Source organism: Mytilus galloprovincialis, chromosome 8 (genome assembly GCF_965363235.1).
Source record: "Mytilus galloprovincialis chromosome 8, xbMytGall1.hap1.1, whole genome shotgun sequence".
Taxonomy (NCBI): Eukaryota; Metazoa; Mollusca; class Bivalvia; order Mytilida; family Mytilidae; genus Mytilus; species Mytilus galloprovincialis.
In genome coordinates, this window is record NC_134845.1 from 61,060,119 (window position 1) to 61,068,297 (window position 8,179).

The following is an 8,179-nucleotide window of genomic DNA, read 5'->3' on the forward strand; positions in this document are numbered from 1 at the left end:
TTTGAACGGGCCCTTTTCACTCTTAAACCCGCTTCTGACCAAGACAAACATCAGAATATTACAAATGATAATATATAAATACACCGTATATTCATATCAGGTAAATAGTAATACAAACACATATTTTTGAAATGATAATAACTTTAAAAGGTTGTTCAACTTAGATATATGGTCCAGGGTGTAACTTTATCATATGCACTTCATTGCTATCTATGTGAAGGTCGACTATCCGTCACGCGATCACTAAGGCAAATTCCCGAGAAAGTGAAAGTAATCCGTGAAATCAGTCTTATTTGGTCTTTCACCCTATACAGATACATTCATGTTACAGTCACAGTTTGTAATTGTAATTTTGAAAACTCGATTTATCAAATATTTAATTGAATGTATCCTGCTTTAATTAAACCATCTACGACAACAATGTCTTATATAAAGAACTGAATTCTGTTTTGAGGAGGTACAAACACATATCTGACAGATGTAAAAGACATTGAAATTCGAAAAAAAGAAAAAGTAAACCTGCTATTAACATTAAGGTAAGACATTTGTAGAAGTAAACACTCATACGAAATAAAGCAAAGAAAATTTAATAGTTCTTGCTTCTGCAATAAACACCTCATTGAAACTTGACATAAGACTATTGTATAGCTCATCAACTATAATGACCAATTAAAAACACAATTGACAGGAGTCATCGTAAGTTTTTCGGTAGTAACATTTCATATTAAATCTGAATTATAACATCAAATCATAACTTCCTTATATTCGATACAACAGTGATGGATATCTTAAAATTCAGATGGCATTTCATATTGACTATTTATTGCATATACAAGTAAAATAGAGAATTAAGATACCAAAAGTAGAACGCCAACGTAAGGGAAAAAAAGCAAAAACGACTAAAAAGGCAAAACTGCCTTCCAAAGTGAGCTACAAAAACAAAACCTTAAAATCCAGGGATGATGGCATATGTCCCGGAAGGGCATGCAAATCCTGCTCCACAAATGATACCCATTGTATTGCGTGAGTAAATAGGAAAAGGTTGATAACTTAAATTTTGGAAAACAATTTGAACATATCTGTCGTCATCTGTGAAACAGAAATTCCATAACGATCAATATACTCGTGATTTGTTTCGAAGTAACGACTTCAATTTTACACATTGAAAAAACTTGGTTTAAAAGTCTGCTTATAACATGTATAAGTAGCAACTCTTTATCAAGTCAACTATATAGAATGTAGGTAGTTGTCGTTTTTGGTTGGGTATTCTGAATAACTGCATTTTCACATACAGCAAATGTTAAAAACAAAAATAGTAAGTATCCCTCATATTTTAAATTATTAAATCGTCCTGAATATGCATGACATATTTGCTACTGGACGTTAAGCAAATCACAATCAATCAATCAAATTATTAAAATGACATTGGTAAGACATTTTATTTTTACAGGTTTCTAAATACTAGGTAACAAATTAACAGAGGCCAGTACAAATGTCTGCGGGAAATCGTTTATCACTTAATTTTTATAAGTATATGTGTCAGAAAATTGGATGTGAAGAGGAGGTGAAAATTCGGAGATTAACTTACATAATAGATGACCTTGTGACACACCCTTTATATGGCCGAATCACAAGTGGAAGTAGAGGTGAAGGATTAAACTTAAATGGTAGTGATCTTGATATAATGTATATTGATTCTGATTTCAAAGTTTCTGAATCAGACAACGATGTTGTTCTTCAGTCTGACCTTTTTATTCCTTTGGTAATGGACACAGAGGATACACATCCCTGTTTCACACAACTACGTCTTTTTAATAATCATAATTTGACTTTCAACTCTGAACAAATTCTGAAAAATATATTTATTGGGAGAAAAGCTTCAAGTGAACTGTATAGACGATATCGTATGAAACAACTTTTAAATAAATGTGGTAATATGTGTAACAATATAAATGTCAAAATTCACGGACCATGCATTTCAAGTCCTGGGGAAACTCATGACTTTGCATTTTGTCTAAAATGTGACAAATGGATATCCCAGGCACAGCCGTGGATCGTAAGATCTCGAACAACATGGCCTTCGCCGGATCTTATTTCCAAAATTATCTCCTGTGGTGTTTTAATTGTTCCCATAGGTTACAAAGGGTCCATCAATGAAGTTCTACAATGGAGAATATCCTTTTCAGTTGCAGAAAAGTGTCTCATATTTGCCTTCAATCATACCCAGTTATTGTGCTATGCGTTGTTGAAAATAATGATTAAAGAAATTGTGGAAAAGCACGAAGATTTAAAAAGTTTATTGTGTTCTTATTTTCTGAAAACCTTGATGTTTTGGATGTTAGAAGAATCGGATCCATCAATATGGAGACCGGACAAAATAATTACATGCTTCATGGCTTGTTTAAAGAGACTAATATACTGTGTAGAATATTCAACATTATTACATTATTTTATTCCTGATAATAATTTATTCTACTTACGATTCGATAGAGTCAAAAAAGACAAAATGACCAGAATCCTGAACAATTTATTTGAAAAGGGGATATACTGTTTTGCTCAGTCAGAGACTCTGAATGATATGATGAGACTATATGTTAGCGCCGCGGATTCATCAATAGCAAGATGTGTATTATCACTATTAAAAACGACGAACGCTGTACGTGGACCTTCCCCTCAATCTCTCAAACGGCTTTATCGTGTTTTACACAAATCAAGCACTAAAACATCGAGAAGCATCTTTTTTGTCATGCTGTCACTTGCACATCAAAAAGAACCGCAAATTTCACAGAATCAACCAAGATCAAGCAACAAACATAAATACTACAAGTACAAGCTAGATCTCAGTCACCTGTTGATTGGAACAAATTCAGATGCAGTATCTGGATGGCTGCTGTTAGCTTCTTTCTTTTATGTTCATGAAAATAACTTGTTATCATTAGAAATAACCAATCATGCATTAAGGAAATGTACAGATGAAAAAGTATATTATCCTTGGCAGATTGGTTTAGATCAAAACCAGCTTAATCTGCTGAATTTGTTGAAACGAACAGAACTTTGCACACTATCAAAATTATTTACTGTCAGAAATCCTAAGTTTATTGAAGTCTCAAAAATCAGTCCGCAAGAATTTAAACTAAAAACAGGTGAACAAGTTTTTCCTTTTCATCCTATGGTATTCGCTCATTTCCTGAGTTTCCTGTGTTATCATCATCTACATAATATAAGATCACGTAATCAGTGTTTGTTTCAGGTACTAAGCATAATTGTACAACGCATTACTTCTGGTCGATGTGAACCAATGACTGATTCATTATCATTTATTTGTCTTGGCATATGTAGTCAGATGATGGGTGAAGTAGACTGCGCAAGAAACAGTTTCTTGATAGTTACTCAGAATGACGACTTTAATTTTACCAGTGCATCAATACGACTATCCAATCTGGACCAAATATGACATTGACTTTCTAGTAGGAACTGCTAACTTACTTCCTGAGAAGGTTTCCTGCGTGTAATTCGAAAAAGTAATATAATCATGAACATGGGTAATCTTCAGTACTGAAAAACTTTTTATTTTCTCTTTTCAGAAGCCCATATATATGAATAGAATAATTATTTAATTCAGATAATGAAAAACAGTTATTTTCTCAAAGATGGGGAATTCCTAACTGTGGATGTTTCCTAAAATGGTTGTCTAACTTTGTGAAAATTAAAACTGTAAAAGTACTTTTATTCGTGGTGTACCAATTTTCGTTGTTTTCGTGGATGAATTTATGCACGAATTTAAGTGTCCAACGAAATAAAACAACCATTATCGAAATCAAGACATGGAAAGATCCCCATCGGTAGGTTTGACTACTGATATGATCTAGAGAATATATTGAATAACGCCAAATCTGAGAATACTTTTATAGCAATCACAGAACTAAAACCACATGCAGGATTATACCCATTAAATCTTTGATGTGCTTATTTTTTATTAAATAAAGTATTAATACAGAGGGAACTTGAACATAGCATTTGCTTACTTAATTAATTACCGTATCCAGGAAGTTCCTTTTATCCAATCATGATTGGAAATCATAATTTCTGCAGCCCTAATCTTTTACTAATTGGTATGGTTGGTATCTAGGATGCTAGCCAATCATTGCTCTTGATTTATTTAAATTATCCAATCAGATTGTTAATTACAGTCTTTGTTTTATCGCAAGCGCTCTTGATCACTTTTGAATTTGCACAAAGCGTGTGCAGGCTGCTTTTCATATTCCAGTTAGAATTCTATTTTATTTATCACTGGAATTATTATTTAAACTTTTAAAGCTGAACGTTTTTTAAACATGTTTGTTTAAAATATGACGTCTGAACGTGCATATGTTCGTGCGGAACATCAAATTAGAAACATTCTAAATATTCCAGAATGGTATATTTTCTCCAATGCGGAAATTCGGTATGTGGCCAGAGAACTAAAGAATTCTGAAGGAAATTTAACGAGGTTTTATTGGACATTAAAAATGGATTGTGCAGCGCAATGCAACGGATGTCTATTCTGTGGTGAAATCCTTAAATTGTGTAATATCCACAACAGATATTCCAGACAGGCGTAAATATTCTATTTAGCCCGGCATTGGATTTACATTATTTTTAAACACTTGAATCGTTAATAAAGTTAGACAATGTTTGAATCGGAAAACGAGGAGATCGGAAACCCGATGGTCGAACTATCTGACATTGACCGGGTCAAAAAGTGGGCGGCCAGCAAAAAAGTGAATGAACATTCGGCGGCGGAGTTAATCAGGCTAGGATATGACTCCATTGAAGCACTTTCGTGCCTCCTGCCTGAGGATTTGACTAAGTCAAAGATTCCAATCGGACAACAACGGCTACTGCTGCGTGCAGTAAAATCTACGTTTCCAGCGGAGAGCGGTAGCGAATCCAACATGGCGGCGAATGAACAACTTCCGGCAACTTCACCTGCAGCCCAACTCAACGCATGCGCAACAGAGACGATAGATGGCGGTGCAGTTCAAACCGGAAGTGGTGATATATACGTACAAGCTATAACGAAACAGTTTCAACAGCAACAATCGTTACCGTTGGGCGATAATCTTAACAAACACCAAGGACAATCAACAGTGCATCCTGAAGGTACTCAAGATTTTGACTGTGTTTCTAACATTATTTCGTGGAAAGACCCACAAATATTTTTAAAATCTTCCTTTAATGATGTAACTATAAATTTTTATGACATTACTGATTTTGTAAATGTACATATGTCAGGTAATTCAGAGGAAAAACTTATTTCAGATGCTTCGGGGGGTCAGCTTATTTTCAAATCTGGTCCAGTCAAGCCGAAACTTGAGTCCCTGAGTTTGTGTCAATGGTCTAGTGCGAATTTATCTATTATGTACAAACTGTTGTCCTCTGGGGATTTGCCACAGACTCAGTTACTTGATTACCTATCATATACTGCAAGGATTTACAATCTTGTTGCTTCTTGTGACATGGTTTCTGGTTTTTTTTTATGACCGAGAATATAGGCAGCTGCAGAAACAGCACAAGTTTCATTGGGGTACAGATCTTCCACATTTACATTCCATATATTTACGTCCAAAGGGTTTTGTAAAGCCTCAGACAGGAGGCTCCAAATATCAGACCACTGGCCCAAGACCTGGGGTTAAACATGATATTTCATATGCTTCCCATACATCAGGTGGGCGGGAAATATGCAAAAGGTTTAACAGCAGGAAGGGATGTTTTATGACAAATTGTAGGTTTGAGCATGTTTGCGCTGTACCAGGCTGTGCTAATAAGCATCCTGCTCATTCTCACTCTAACTCATTGCATGGCAATCCAAAAAACGGGGTATAATGGTAAAGCCTACACGTGACCTCATCCTGTCTGCCTGGTCTAACGAATTACAAAATGATTTTGATAAAGAATTTCTTCTTCACGGTATTGAGTTTGGCTTTGACATTATTGATACTTATGATATCCCTTTAAATATTCAAGCAAAAAATCACCCGTCTGCTAGTCCATCTGGCCCCCTTTACAGTAAAGCACATGCACAAGTTTTGATTGAAATTGAAAATGGTAATTATATTTTTGCAGATGAAAAACCCAAAATTATTAGTCCCATGGGTGTTATACCTAAGCCGGGGGCGGTATACGGCTCATACATGATTGTAGTAGACCTGAAGGTTCTGCTGTCAATGACTTTGCAGGTGACTCATCGAAACTAATTTTTCAAACTTTAGATGATGCAACAAAACTTGTAACAGCCAACTGCTACATGGCAAAAGTGGATTTGAAATCGGCTTATAGGTCCGTTCAAATAAGTAAAACAAGCCAGCAGGTGACAGGTTTTAGATGGACTTTCCCTGATGGTAGAGAATTTACCTTATTTGATCGCAAACTCCCTTTTGGTTCAAAATTAGCACCTGGTATTTTTCATCGTTTGTCCCAGGCTGTACGAAGGATTATGTCACGTAAGGGCTTTACCATTGTAGCTTACTTAGATGATTTTTTCATATGCGAGCAGACTAAATCTAGATGCAAAGAAGCTTTGAATGTGCTTATTACTTTGCTGCGTTATTTAGGTTTTGCGATAAATTGGTCTAAAGTGGTTGATCCATGTCAGCAAATCACTTTTCTTGGCGTAGAAATTGATTCTTCTACTATGGAAGTCAGACTTCCAAGCGATAAATTGGCGGTGTTAAAAGCAGAGCTGCTTGCATTTACAAAGCGTTCCCATGCTTCAAAAAAGCAACTGTAATCCCTAGCGGGGAAATTAAACTGGGCGTCTGCGGTAATTCGTGGCGGAAGAGTTTTTCTTCGACGAATTATCAACTGCATTATGCGTATTAAGCGGGATTGGCATAAAGCGCGTCTTAAGGGCGATATTGCGCAAGATATTCTCTGGTGGAATAACTTTATTTCATCCTTCAATGGGAAATCACTGATTTTGGATCAATATCCTGTCACATCAGTAGCTACAGATGCATGCCGTTCTGGAGCTGGTGGGTTTTTTGATAATGATTGGTTTTATGTAAATTGGCAATGTGATTTTCCTTTTGAAAAAATTTGCACATTAATGAGCTTGAAGCGCTTTCTGTTGTGTTTGCGGCTAGGCGTTGGGCAAAAGCATGGCAAAATAAGCGTGTTTTAATTTTTTGTGACAATTTGACAACGGTTAGTTGTTTAAACAAGTGTTCTTCAAGGAATGCTACCTTGATGTCTTATTTAAGAGAGCTGTTTTGGTTGTCAGCTTCTAACAACTTTCACATAAAAGCTGTGCACATTGCAGGTAAATCAAATGTCATGGCCGACATGATTTCGCGTTTGCATGATACTTCTATGAGTATAAAGTTCATGCGCTTTTATTTACCTAATCCTCTGTTTGTGCACCACTTGGAATCCCACATGTCTAGTCACTCCCTCCTTTTTCTTTTGAATAGGCTCACAGGGCTCCAAAGAGATGACGGCATTGGATGATATTGTTCTGGACTTCAGATGCCATGCCTATGCAGAATCAACCAAAAAGACTTACATGACTTATTTAAAGTCCTTTGTGGCTTTTTGTAATTTAATTGGTATTCCAGTGGTTCCCTTAAGTCAAGAGAATTTAGCAAGATATATTGCCCACCTGTCTCGTCGACTGAAGTATAATTCCTTGTGCAATTATTTATCCATAATCAGAATTTTGCATCTTGAGGCAGGGTATAGCTCCCCGATTGACACTCATTTAGTTTCAAATGTTTTGAAAGGTGCACGTAGAGTGTTGGGGGATGTCAACACAGCCAAGTTGCCTATTACCCCCAAGATTTTGTTTAAAATTTTTGCCATTATATCCTTTAACGACACAAAAGATGTAGCTTTTTGGGCAGCTTGCCTTGTGGCTTTCTTTTCTTTTTTCAGGAAGTCTAATTTGTTGACACCATCTGTAAATGATTTTGACCCTGATCGTCATTTAAGTAGACATAATGTATTTTTTCGGGAAGATGGTGTCCTATTGCGCATTTCCAAATCTAAGACTATACAGTTTGCAGAACGTTGTTTAGATATTCCACTTCCTGCTATAAAAAAAAACTCCCCTTTATGCCCCTCACAGGCTTTATTATTAAATTTTTAAATGGTACCAGCTGTCCAAACTCCTTCCCCGGCCTTTTTATATCAAAATGGGGAG